Genomic DNA, 13,333 nt, shown 5'->3' with positions numbered 1-13,333 from the left:
GTTAAAATAGAGTAATAGGTGAGCATGACAGTGTTTTAGAATTTTATATAGGTTGGTACATTTTCTCCAGGGAAGACTGCACAGGGGAGGCTTTTAGAAGTAGAATAGAACAGACTATGCTTCACAAGTGAATTTATTAACATCTCTCTGGGGGTCAGGAGACACACTCAAAGCAGCTCTTTTATGTTGTGTGCTAAAATTTCCACAGTTTCTGGCATAAAGATATATTCATGTGGTGTGACTTTCCAGAAGAAAGTAACTGACCAGAACATATGAAAAGTCTGATTTGAAGTGGCTTGAAAATGTTGCTAACAAACTAAGTGACTATTTTGACATTCCAGTGCCTCGCAGATTAATAAAAGAACAACGCTATTGATGTTTATTTTTTTATTGTGAAAACATTACTGCGTCTCATTTTGTCCCTGTTTAAGTGCAGTTGGTCTGAGTGTCACACTGGTGCTTGTTGTGTAGGTCTTCGGTCAGGCTGTACATCAGCAAGGTTCCAGGTTTGCAGTGCCTTGGGCTCCTGTAGAATTTTGAGAATGAGGTCAGGGTCCTCTCTTGTCCTCAGTATTTCCTGAGTAGTTGACCACTAAGCTAACACCAGAGGAGGGGCCAGCAAAGCAGGATCTTAAGAGATCGTGACCTACTCTACCCAGGGCAATGCAAGAGAAAAATCAACTGTTTTCCTTCTATAGGTCACTGGCCCAGTACCCTCTACCACAAGCCAATACAAAAGTTTAAAGATGACTTCTTCTGCCTCACTTTAGTACCTGAATTTATTTCAAAAGTAGATGACAAATAACATTTGGAGAATAGTCTTACTTTTAGGTGTGTGGGGACCTGTTTGATTCTTATTCAACCTTTAAAATATTTTACTATAAATGTCTTGATTACAGGTTAATATTTCTTTTATACAGAGTGAAACAGATCTTTAATTTGAAGAGGACTCAGGGCTGTGTCTGAACTGAGTAGGCATCATCATGGCGTTAAAGCATATGTGTTCAGAGTTTTAGTCAACGTGTGGACCTGTTCTGGGAAGCGGAGTTCTTTTGAAAATGTCTTAAACTCTAAGCTGAGAAAATTTGAAGAATGGCTTTGGCACTGATACATGACTGAATTTTGACTGAAAGTAGTTAGCCTCTAATAACCTTGTTAAATTTCCTATTTGGCTTCTGCAGAAATAATGCTTTCAAGCTTTCTTCTGAGTCTCTGGCCACAATGTGATCACTGTTCTTCTGATTCTGATTCCTCCTTCTCAGTTCTTCATTGCCTGGCATCCTTGATTTCTTTTTGGTACCTAAGAGGTGTCATTGAATATTTTATCTTCCCTCTGTAATGCTTTGACTTCTCTTTCCTCCTACAATTCACACATGGTTTATCACCAGATACTCATGGTTATACATTGTAATGAATTCTGAATTCTATGCTACTTATCAGCACCCTGCAGTTACCACATTCTGATATGCCAACATCCAATCATCCTGCCTCTTTAGGTGCTACTCTGAGTCTAACATTTTATCCTCTCAGACACTGCAATGTAATCTTGGTTCATAATAAGAATACTCCTTTTATGGGCAAATTATATCAGTCTTACTTGAGATCCTTCAAGAAATTACCTGTATTCCTTATCTTAGTGTCTAATTCATCTATAAGTGAAATTTCAGCCCTCCACAGCAGCACTGGTGGTAAGGATTTGGTTTTCATGCAAGATCAGTGCTGTTAATGATGAAAGCATATAGTAGGATCTCAGCAACTCCTTCATGAATGAAAAAATATATGAATTATATGAATTGATGAATGTGTGACTGTTGATGTGGAGACTGGTAGAGTCTTCAAGGTAAACTTGGCATGAAGACTATAGACTCCTATGGACTCTTTTTTTTTTTTTTTTTTTTTTGGTTTTTCGAGACAGGGTTTCTCTGTGTAGCTTTGCACCTTTCCTGGAACTCACTTGGTAGCCCAGGCTGGCCTTGAACTCACAGAGATCCACCTGGCTCTGCCTCCCGAGTGCTGGGATTAAAGGTGTGCGCCACCACCGCCCAGCTCTTCTTCTTCTTGTTTTTTTTTTTTTTTTTAAATCAGGAAAACTTTTGCAGCTAGCATCTTAGTTAGGGTTTCTATTGCCGTGAAGAGAAACCATGAGCATGGCAACTGTTATAAAGGAAAACATTTAATTGGATAGCTTATAGTTTCAAAGGTTTAGTTCATTATCACCATGGTGGGACATGCAAGTAGACATGTGTTAGAGCAGGAACTGAGAGTCATACATCTTGACTTGCAGGCAACAGGAAGTAGTCTGAGACACTGGGTGGTATCTTGAGCATACACGAGGGACATACTTCCTCCAACAAGGCCACATCTACTCTAACAAAGCCATACCTTCTAATAGTCCCTTTGGGGGCCATTTTCTCTCTAACCACCTCACTATGGGTCTATGCTTCACAGTAAAACATACAGAGCAGTAATTGTAGTACGAACATTTTACTTATAGGAATTCATACTGGTTATTTCCTTCTCTGTAAATAAGTCTGTCTTATAATTTGTTGTTGAATGCTTATTTCAAGAGGACAGTGAGTATCTCTGGTTAAAGTAGGGTTTCCAGAGTCAAACTGACAACCAGGCTCATTTTTTTTAATTTTTCAAAAGGAAAAGGAGATAGAGAAAAGCTCCTATCCCAGTTCCCAAGTTGGCCAGAACATCTGTGCCAATTTAAATGTTACAGTCTTTCATCAGTCATGCTGCACCCAGAGGACACTGCTTCCCTGAAACCATTCTTGACCTCTGGATCTTATACTTTTTATGCCCCATCTTCTGCAATGACTCCTGAGTTTTGAGAGGAGGAGTGTGATGTAGCTTGTCTCCAGGTGGTAGCACTCTTTTGAGAGGTTTTAGAAGCAGTATAAGGTGAACCTCCTTGGAAGAAGTAGGTCAAGATCACTGGGATTAGAGCCTTGCTTTGTAGCCTGGCCTCATTTCCTGCTTGTCTCTTTTTTCTGATCCACTTAGATGTGAGCAAGCAGCCTGTCTTCCCACTGCCACAGGTGAAAGCCACTCCTGTTAGCCCTGCCTTCCACTCCACTCCAGACTGTGCCCTCAAGCCATGTGCCACAGACAAACCCTACTTCCTTCAACTTGTTTCTTATTAGGTGTTTTGTCACAGAGAAATAAGAAAATTAATGAATGAATACATCAACGATCAAAGGAGATAATTAGTGCCAAGGGATAAGTGTGGTGATATTGTGTTCCCCCAATATATTGTGCACCCTAATAAACTTATCTGGAGTCAGAGAACAGAACAGCCACTAGATATAGAGGCTAGAAACACCTTTAATCCTAGCATTCCTAAAACAGAGATCCATCTCTGTTCAAAGCCACACTGGAAACAGCTAGGCATGGTGACTCACACCTTTAATCCCAGGGAGTGATGGCAGAAAGCAGACAGGTATATAAGGTATGAAAACCAGGAACTAGAATCTGGTTAAGTTTTTAGGCTTTTAGCAGCAGTATAGCTGAGATCCATTCCGGATGAGGACTCAGAGGCATCCAGTCTGAGGAAACAAGACCAGCTGAGAAGTTGGCCAGGTGAGGTTAGCTGTGGCTTCTTCTGCTTCTCTGATCTTCCAGCATTCACCCCAATAACTGGCCTTGGGTTTGTTCTTATTAATAAGACCATTTAAGATTCATGTTACAGATAAGGGAAAAGTTAAAAGCATATGGAGACTACAAAGAAGGTGCTGTCTTAAAAGACACATTGCTCATGGTAAGAGCTTTAGAGGACATAGATGATCAGCAGATGGGTGAACAGTGAGCTGTGAAGGAGCTAAGCTGCTTCTGGCTTGTCCCTGAACATGTTGGTTAAACAATAGCATGACCAAACGTGTGTTGTGGAAGGGGTTAAATTAGAAAACATACACAAAATAGTAAGCATGTGTATGCATGCATATGAACACACACACACACACACACACACACACACACACACACACACACACGACAAACCAGGAAATTCTCCATAAGTAAAATTCTACTTTTCATGGTCATGACTTTCCAGTGTTTAATAACATCACTAAACAAACATGAGACCATTTCCTATGTATACCCAACACCACATCTTTAAAAAAAAATACTAGCTTGTCATTGAATGCTTATTCCAAGAGGACAGTGAGTGCTGTTGAAATTTATAGTGTCCTATATATAGTTCACTTGGGTTCTGTATTTATATTTTTGTGGAAAAACCTATTTTTTCCTTTTCTAGGATGATTAGATGTGTTTTGACAAATAGACACAGTTAGCTTTATAATTACCCAGTAAGGTATGTAGCAATAAGGTGTTTGGCCCTGTCTTTAAAATATGACACTGCCAGATGACAATTTCTGTTAATAATTGAAATATCTACCTAAACTACATGTTTTGGCTTTTATTTTCTCAATGGTTTTCTCACATCAATTGGGATTTCAGCCACCTTATTTTTGAAGTAATATTTCATGTGAATATATATTTTTAATTATCAGCTCTAAGATATTAATGAAAATTATAGTTTAAATATTTATTCCTTTGCCTGGATAAATTTTTGAGGACAGTACAAGAGATAAATTGTATGAATGGCCATATTATAACCAATAACACATACAGCACACTGATTCTATTAAAGCCACACATGTGTTCACTGGTGCTAGTCAATTTGTGCTTCTATAACAAAATGCTGGAGAGTAGGCATTTTGTAATTGACAAAGCCTATTGACATATGGTTCTGGAGGCTGGGAAGTAAAAGATCCAGAGACCAAGACAGAGGATTCATTCTATGTTATTCTATGCAGAAGGGAGAAAAATAAAAAGACAGCAAGACTCGGGAGGTAAAGGGGGTGAAAGCGGAAAAAAGGAAGGAGAGAAAGAGAGAGAAGAGGGAGAAAAAGGGAGAGAGAGAGAGGTCCAATGGTCACTGACCTGCCACAAAGGCTTTGCCCTAATGGCTGATTCCATACCTTTATCACAATTATCATCATACAGCACAGAGTGGTCAAATACAGAACAGCTGCAGTAACCAGAGGACACAGTCACACCAACCTTATTCCTCCCAGGACCTGTGTCTTGAAGGTGCTGAGAATTTGAAAAGGAGAGAGTGGTGGAACAGATAATAAACAGGGAGAGGAGAAAGCACAAATCTGAATTAGGTTTTTTACACTACCCAAAGGAGATGCAACACCAATCTGTATGGTAATAGTGACCCAGCACTGCTCTCTGGGCAGGGTGTGGATGACCCTGGGGAACCGGGTGGTTTGGGCAAGTTCTTTTGTCTCCAAGATTCACACGGATATCTTATTTGAATGCTTACATTAGAAGAGCTAATTCTAAAATTATTTTTCTAATGTATACTTTTATTCAGTTGAAGTTTGCAATTGGAAATAACTTTATTTACATTACTACTGCGGATGTAAAAAGTAGTCTTTTTTTTTCTTTCTGGAAATGTATCAGCCTAGCAGAATGAATATGGGTTCTGAGTTCAGAGAGACGATGATTAATTACATACACAGGTATCAAGGGCAAGGTGGTTATCCTCTGGACCTCAGTCCCCTAAGAGTATCAGAAACATAAGGTGACCCACTAGTTATCTGTGGTGGTAGAGCTGCTTTGAAACATTTCCTCTTGGAGGAAGAAAGGGGCCTCAGAGTTTCATATGACTGCCAAGGAAGTTCTAGGACTCATGAAGCACTTGAGATTCTGTAAGTGGTAAACAATTGCTGGATGAGAGGAGACATTTCAGTAATATAGTTCTCTATGAAATGAACAGTTCATCCAGTAATGCAGCTTCTGTGAGTTGACATCTTTGTGATGATGGGGTTTTTAGTGGTACAGATACCCAAGTCAACCAGCCATCTGTCATTGTATATTTGTTATGAATGGAAATAAACTCCTTAAGTGTCCAAACATCTAGCTTCTCCAAGACCAACTCCTCATTTCCCTAGAACACATTTTGATTTTCTGACCTAAAGATCTGAGATAGAAGTTGGGAGATAGAGTGAACTAAAGTGACTTATAATTATAAAGAAAGATAATATTATCCCTATTACTTCTTTAGAATTAAACCTATTTAAATGTATACATTGACAAACTGTTTATAGATATCTAAGAGGGAAATGTTCTACAGTCATGATTATAGGAAAAAAATATCCCATGAACAGAGATAATCTCCAGTGGTTCAAGAGGGTCAGAGAGTTAATTAAAGATGAAGGACAATTTGGCATGAACTTTGAAAGTTGGTATCTGCATACTAACTTTGACTCATAATGATTGAGGGATGATGAGCATGTTAGTAACATCTCTGACTGTTAGTTGACTCATCTGTGAAACAGAGAATAGATGACTATTTTCTTTGTGTGTATAGCACTGAGCAGAGCATTTATTCTTGGGAGGTGATATAACACAGAAATTACTACTTAGTGCACCATCCTCTAAATGATGACTGATTCTTTTCTTACATTATACAAACACTAATTTTACAAGTTTTGATTTTTAAATCATATGCATCAAAGGTGAAATCTGAAGAGAAAGCTAAACAAAAACCAATAGCATTGATTAACTTAACAAAACATACGTTGTGGGAGGAGGTGGGATGTTACTTTGTGGCATTTGATATGAGTTACTTAAGGATGGAAATCTCTTAGGATATATGATAACAGCTTCTTAGGTTTTTATAAAGCATCTATGGCCTCTTAAGAGACTACAATAAACTATACTAACTGTTGATGAACTCATTTAACCATGTAATATAACGTAGTTTTTAAAGTGCTGTCTGAACCCACTGTTGATACCATGGCTGGAGACCTGTCAGTTCCCCTTCATAGTTTTCTGGTTAAATCTACAATACAAACACTTCTCTACTGGGACCCTATACATTAAGCTACTATCTACCTTCCTATTTACTTCAGTCTTGCTACTAAACTTGGGACAGCCTCATTGGTCCAGAGTCCATTGATATTTAAAATAGCACTCCTAAGTACACTTACCCTGCTTTGCCTGTTTCTTTCCATAAAAACAAAAATAATGGTGGTCCTCCACACTCACTTTGTCTGCATCATGATCTTGGCAGACCGTGATGATTAACCTTGATGACAAGACATGTATACCTCCCTAGGGAAATGTGAGAACAGTAAAAAAGATAGTTATCTTCTTAGTAGACATTATCTTCTTATCTGATGACCTCTTAATAAAATAATAAATCCATACAAACACCATAATATGGTAGAATTGATGTGGAAGGTAGCACTTAAGGTTTTCTTTTTCATTTTGCTGTGAAACTATTTTTCTATTTTTCTGATGTGATTGAAAACTTGAAGGAGCATATGCATCATATATACATGTTCTGTCGCTGAGAGTAGAGGCTAGACTGAGCATTTTCTTTTATTCTTTATGTCACAATACTGTTACTGGAGACTGGAGTTTACTATGAAATTAAAAAAGGCAATTGAAAAAAGTCAGGTTCCTGGAGGCTTGGCAGGTTCCAGACCCTGCTGTCCTCTCTTTTTAATAACTGTTGTGTCACATCAAGAGTCAGTTTAACACTACTCAGATCCTATGCTCATTTCAGGTGCCTCATGTATACGAAAGGGCATCAATGACTTTTCCTAGGAAAACTAGAATTTAGAGTATTCATCTCCAGCTGTATTTAAAATTTTCATTGTTAAAATAAATTGAAATGAGTTGGTATGTCTACCTTGCATTAACATATGGAGCAATATAGATGTGAAAATCCACAGTCACATAGTGACTTTATATTTCCATAACTAAAAAAAAATGTTTCTCTACCTGAGCTGTATAACTTAGACATTTACATTTCAGATTTGAGATGTTTCAGTTTCATTAGCCTATCTATCAGTGCTTCATATGATTATATCTGTTTTTGAGGTTGTTGTTTATTTCCTTTGAATAGCTTTTTTAAATGAAGCCCTAACAAAAATGCTTAGACATCTTTCTTTCTATTGGCATGATTGCAAAATTTTCACACAAGCTGATGTGTTTCAAGACTTATTAGGTGGCCATGCTGTTTTTAGAGGTTGTTGAACATTTGGGACTTGAAGCACAGCTGGAGGAATTGGGTGACTGAGAAGTGAACTTTGAGGCTTATGGCTTGGCCCTGCTTCTGATCCATTCTCTGTTTCTTGATCTGCACAGATATAAACAGTCATACTCCTGATGCTACTCCTGTGAACCACTTCCCTGCTAAGATGAACCATACACTGAGACCACCGAATAAAATGAAATCCTCCCTCCTCTAATTTACTTCTTGTCAAGTTTGGCCACATCCACGTTAAAAGTAACTAAAACAGGATATTGATACAAGGAGTGTGGTTTCTGTGGTAAAATATCAAATCATGTTGTTTGTAGATCTTTGGAACTAGTTTGCAGGAGGGATGTGGAAAAGCATGGAATTGTGGGCTGAAAAATCCTAGAATACTGTGAACAAAGCTTAATGAACAATTCTGGTGTGAATGCTGAAGACCAGAATGACAAGAAAAATGCTGACAGTTAAGACCATATTGATGAGATTTTAGAGCTGAAAGGATTCTTTCAGGAATTGGACTCTATCAGGAAATTTGCAATTTATGTCATATTTTGGCAAAGATTTTGGTTGTGCTTTGACCATATCCTGAGTATTTTAGTGTCAATTAATTCAAAACTAATAGACTAAGTTGTTTGGTGGAGTAAATCTTAAAATGTGTAGTATGTAGACTGTGATATTGTTATCATTTACTGTATTTCTCCAGGTTGATATTAGCAGAGAGTGGGAACTTGAGTAGAAATAAATAAAATATGTGCAGTTTGTTGATGAAATGTTTATGGACTCATTTAAAGTTGCAGACAGAAATGTTCCGTATGGGAAGAAAAAGATATTAAACCTAATTAATATTGAGAATAGCTATACTTGTCAAAGATTTTAGCGACATTAAAGATAAACATCTAACTTCACACTGAGCCAACAGGAAAAGTATCTCAAGGGCAAGATCTCATTCATCAGAAGCTCCAGAATGTGAAGCTGCAAATCTATTGAAGAAAACCTTCATATCAAAATAAAGTGTGGTGGTCAGCTTTGATTGTATTTAAGATCACCTATTAAACAATGCTAAGGGCATGTCTGTGGTGGCATTATTGCATAGCATAGAATCCTGGGCTGAATAAAAAGAAGAACAAGAGTTGAATACCAGTGCTGATCTCCTGCTCTGCTTCCTGACTGCAGACTCAGTGTTATCAGCAGGTTTATACTCCTGCCACCACAGGCAGAGCACAGCTGCCATGATGGACTGTATACACAAACCCTGATCCAGAGTAAACTCTTCTGTCTTCTCACGTATTTTCACAGCAATAATAGCTAGTACAAACAGTGGCTGAAGAAAGGCAGTCTCTATACCATCCTGTCCTAACTGGGACATCTAAGTCCATATTTAATCAATTTTACCCGCTACATCACACAGAGGCCACTGCAGCTGTGGTCAAGGCTGTGCTGTGCAGGATACATATTGATCTGTCAGCATAACTTGATGTCATCCACTTGATGCTGTTTTGCAGGCATACAATAAGCAAGAATGATGGTCATGTAGGACTATACCAAGGTTCTGGAAATCCACCAAGGCCAGGGAATGTGTACTTATGTGGACTCTATCTACAGAGCTTCAGAGAAAACTGTGAAGCTTTGACTGTGAAGCCTAATTTACCATGGAGACTGAGAATTTAGGAAATTCTAGAATGTGGAGGTTTCACAGGGAAAGCAGCTTGTACTACTGAAGCAGTCTTAAGGGGAAGTGACATGAGATATAGACACAGAACTATGGAGATGAAGGACAACTGGGGCCTGCTGAAGCACAGATGATGCTAATATGACCCAGAGATGCCAGTTGGGCAACTAAGTCTTTGTACTTGCTCTACTGGGTTTTGTTATTTTTGAGTTCCAGTATTTCCCTGCCGTCCTCCTGATCCTCATTTTTGAAATGGGAGTGCTTTGTGTTGCTGTGTATTAAAAGTATATACATTTTTTTTCACAAGGGCTCACAGTTAGATCAAGACTTTAGATTTGGGACTTTTGAATAATTTTGGAATCTTTAAGACTATAAGGACTTAGAGATGAGCTAAATGACTTCAGCTTTATGAGATGAAACGTCAGGGTCCAGAGGTGAGATACTATGGTTCAAAGTGAAGTGTTTGGTTGCTCAGTTGACCCAGAGTAGACTTGTGATTACTAATTTTGACTAGCAACATAATCGGATCAACAAAAGTCTAGATCATTAGTGCAGTACATATTGGATTTGTCTGTTAATATTTTTCTAGACATGATGAATTGATTGTGGGCACTGACCTAAATGTGAGAGGCACCATCCATAGCCTGAGATCTCAGACTGATTATAAAGGAAAATAGAAGAAAAATAAACTCCTTTCTAAGCTTCCTGATTCTTTCAGATGTGGCAAGCAGTCTCATCCTTTTGCATCTGAGAGTTGATCCCACAACCACACATTCCCCACCATGATAAGATATACCTGAAAAACCATGAGCTTCAATAAACCTTCCCCCCTAATTATTTTCTTGTCAGGTATTTGGTCACAACAACAAGAAAAATAAATAGTAAAGGGCCCTAAGGTTTGTTCATCTTTAAAAATTTTAGCACTCTTGTATTTATTTTTAATTTTTATGCTAAATGTTTATTGAAGATTGAATAATTGGAAATACTTTCTTAATTGTAAGTAGAATTCTCATAAAAATGCTATGGGGGTTTGGGAGGTGGTTTTGTTCATAAAAGTACTTGCTTCAACATTGTGAGGACCTGGGTTTGAATACCCAGAACCAACGTGGAAATAAGACACAATATGAATATTTATAATCGCAGCATTCCTATGAATAGCTGGGCGAGTTTCCAGAAGCTCACTGGCCAATTGTCCTGATGGACTTAGTGGAAAAATAACAAGGCCTCATCTCAAACAAGGCGGCAGACTAGACTGACACTTGAGGCTGTTCCTAGACCTCCATGTGTATGCTGTGGTCATGTGTACAACACCACTCACACATGCAGATGTATTCAAAAGCACACAATCATATAAACACATAGTACACACATACAAAAGTAGTTAATAATAACCTCCTCATATCCATAATGAATAGGATCCAAGACCCCCAAGCAGAAGCCTGAAGTCAGTAGTGACCCTATGTATACTATCTTTTTGTTGAAATACACATCTCTGACAAAGACCAATTTATCAGCAAAAGAATAACAATAATTCATTACTGATTTTAGTGATCATGGACATGATTTTTGTCCTTTACTTGTTAAATTACAAACTCTTGCTTTTCATTAATTGGAAGTATTTGTAGCTTCTATGAATGGCCAACAAACTGATCTCATGGTCAGGAACCATTATTCAGTAAAATCAATGCTACTTTGATACACCTCTGTGATGGTACTGTCATAAGATTGATAACCCTTAGAGTTAGTATGTGACTGTTGAGAGGTAACATATACTGTATGTATACACTGGACGAATTAATGGTTTAGGCTCCAAGCTAGACAGAGTGAGGCTCACAAGATTTCACCTCCTACTCACAATATCACACAATTTAAAACTTGAGAATTGTTTATTGTTCTAATTTCTATAGACCACAGTTAATTAAGTATACCTTGAGGACTATACAAATCTAAGTCAATTTTGCATAAATTTCCTGTTGTGTAGCTGGAGGGCTTCTCTCCAGGTTCCCCAAGCCCTGCAGTCCCACAATCCACTTATAAAATAATCACTCAGACGCTTATATCACTTATAAACTGTATGGCCGTGGCAGGCTTCTTGCTAACTGTTCTTTTATCTTAAATTAACCCATTTTTATAAATCTATACCTTGCCACATGGCTGGTGGCTTCTCAGCGTCTTTACATGCTCTTCTCCTCGCGGTGGCTGCAGTGTCTCTCCCCCTCAGCCTTCCGCTTCCCAGAATTCTCCTCTCTCCTTGTCCCACCTACTTCCTGCCTGGCCACTTGCCAACCAGTGTTTTATTTATATATAGAGCAATATCCACAGCACTTCCCCTTTTCTTCTTTTTTTAAAAAGGAAGGTTTTAACTTTAACATGGTAAAATTACATATAACAAGACAATTACCGAACAAGAATTATAGTTACAATATTAAAGAAGATGTCCTATCTATCTTATATTTGTGAGTTTAAGGTTTTATATCTAACTTATCTTTTATCATAACTGAGGAAATTACAACTATCTAGTTTTCAACCACATCAAAGACCTGAGAAGGAACATAATGGTCCCTGAGAAATGGTAGATGGATGCAAGCAACTTTCGGGAATCTTGCAAGAGTAGACCAAGACAGCTGGCAGCCTGGACAGTCACCTAATGTTTCTCAGCATTGTTGGTGCATTCAAATTGGCTATAGGCCTAGAGTATCTGACAGACCATTTTCAGAAGCAGGATTTCTGAAAGACCATCTTACCCTGTCTTGGCAGAGTACAGTGGTCGCTTTCCTTGTGTCCCGCTTGTCCAGAAAGGACAGCATTGCATTTGTACTGTCAGCCATCAAGGCAAGGGCAGTTCTTTGCCCAGTAGGCCATTTTGTGCCAAGAAGACAAACTTCCCAATGGAAATGTCTTAGAAGCCCAACATTCTCTCGGGATCAAATTGGTGCAGCCAGGAGCAATTGTGTCTCACGTCAACAGAATTCTAAGTTATTTAAATGCCATATTCTCCAGGTCTATGAAGTGTTTGAAGATTACCTATCTATCTGAAATATATCTATGTATACCTAGAAGACTTAACTAACATGGCTACAAATATGATTATCATAGATGACTAATTATTAATCTATTTTTAATTATCCATTACAATTTTAAATGAGTTACATAAACATAATACCTCAAACAAGAATAGAAACATATATATAGTATAACAAAATTAACTTAAAGTTTGTATCAATAAACTAAAATTTATACCAATGTAAAACATTTTAAACATGAACTAAAATCTATACCAATTAAGACATTTCAAACAAGTTTTCTTTAAAAGCAGGTTCATTAATCTACCCTTTTATCTCATCATCTCCACATTCTCCTATATATCTATATCATATCCCCTTTTCTTTTTTAGAAAGAGATCACATTTATAATCAACCTGTTTTAAATAAAAATATTGGTTTTTCTCTGTCCCACACCAGAGGGCTCTTCTGATTTGGGACACAAGAATCTCTTAACCAATTTTTTTTTTTTTAAGCAATATGTCTGGGTTTAGAGGGGGAGTGAGCCAATTCCACCTCTAAAGCCAGCTTGGTATATTTGGGAATTTGGGCGTAGCATCT

General features: G+C 37.9%; 1 long non-coding RNA gene across 1 annotated transcript; it reads right to left on the bottom strand.

Annotated features, from left to right (window-relative positions):
• Positions 1 to 383: 383 nt before the first annotated feature.
• On the bottom strand, positions 384 to 9,596 carry LOC143269512 (uncharacterized). The gene is made up of 4 exons (XR_013045941.1): positions 9,455 to 9,596; positions 7,008 to 7,131; positions 4,986 to 5,100; positions 384 to 526 (listed from the first exon to the last, which is right to left on the bottom strand). It is a non-coding gene; the product is annotated as an uncharacterized LOC143269512 (long non-coding RNA).
• Positions 9,597 to 13,333: the final 3,737 nt, after the last annotated feature.

The sequence above is a fragment of the Peromyscus maniculatus genome, chromosome 19 (assembly GCF_049852395.1).
Source record: "Peromyscus maniculatus bairdii isolate BWxNUB_F1_BW_parent chromosome 19, HU_Pman_BW_mat_3.1, whole genome shotgun sequence".
NCBI classification, from domain to species: domain Eukaryota; kingdom Metazoa; phylum Chordata; class Mammalia; order Rodentia; family Cricetidae; genus Peromyscus; species Peromyscus maniculatus.
The sequence above is the reverse complement of the archived record's forward strand: the minus strand, read 5'-3'. Positions and strand labels throughout refer to the sequence as shown.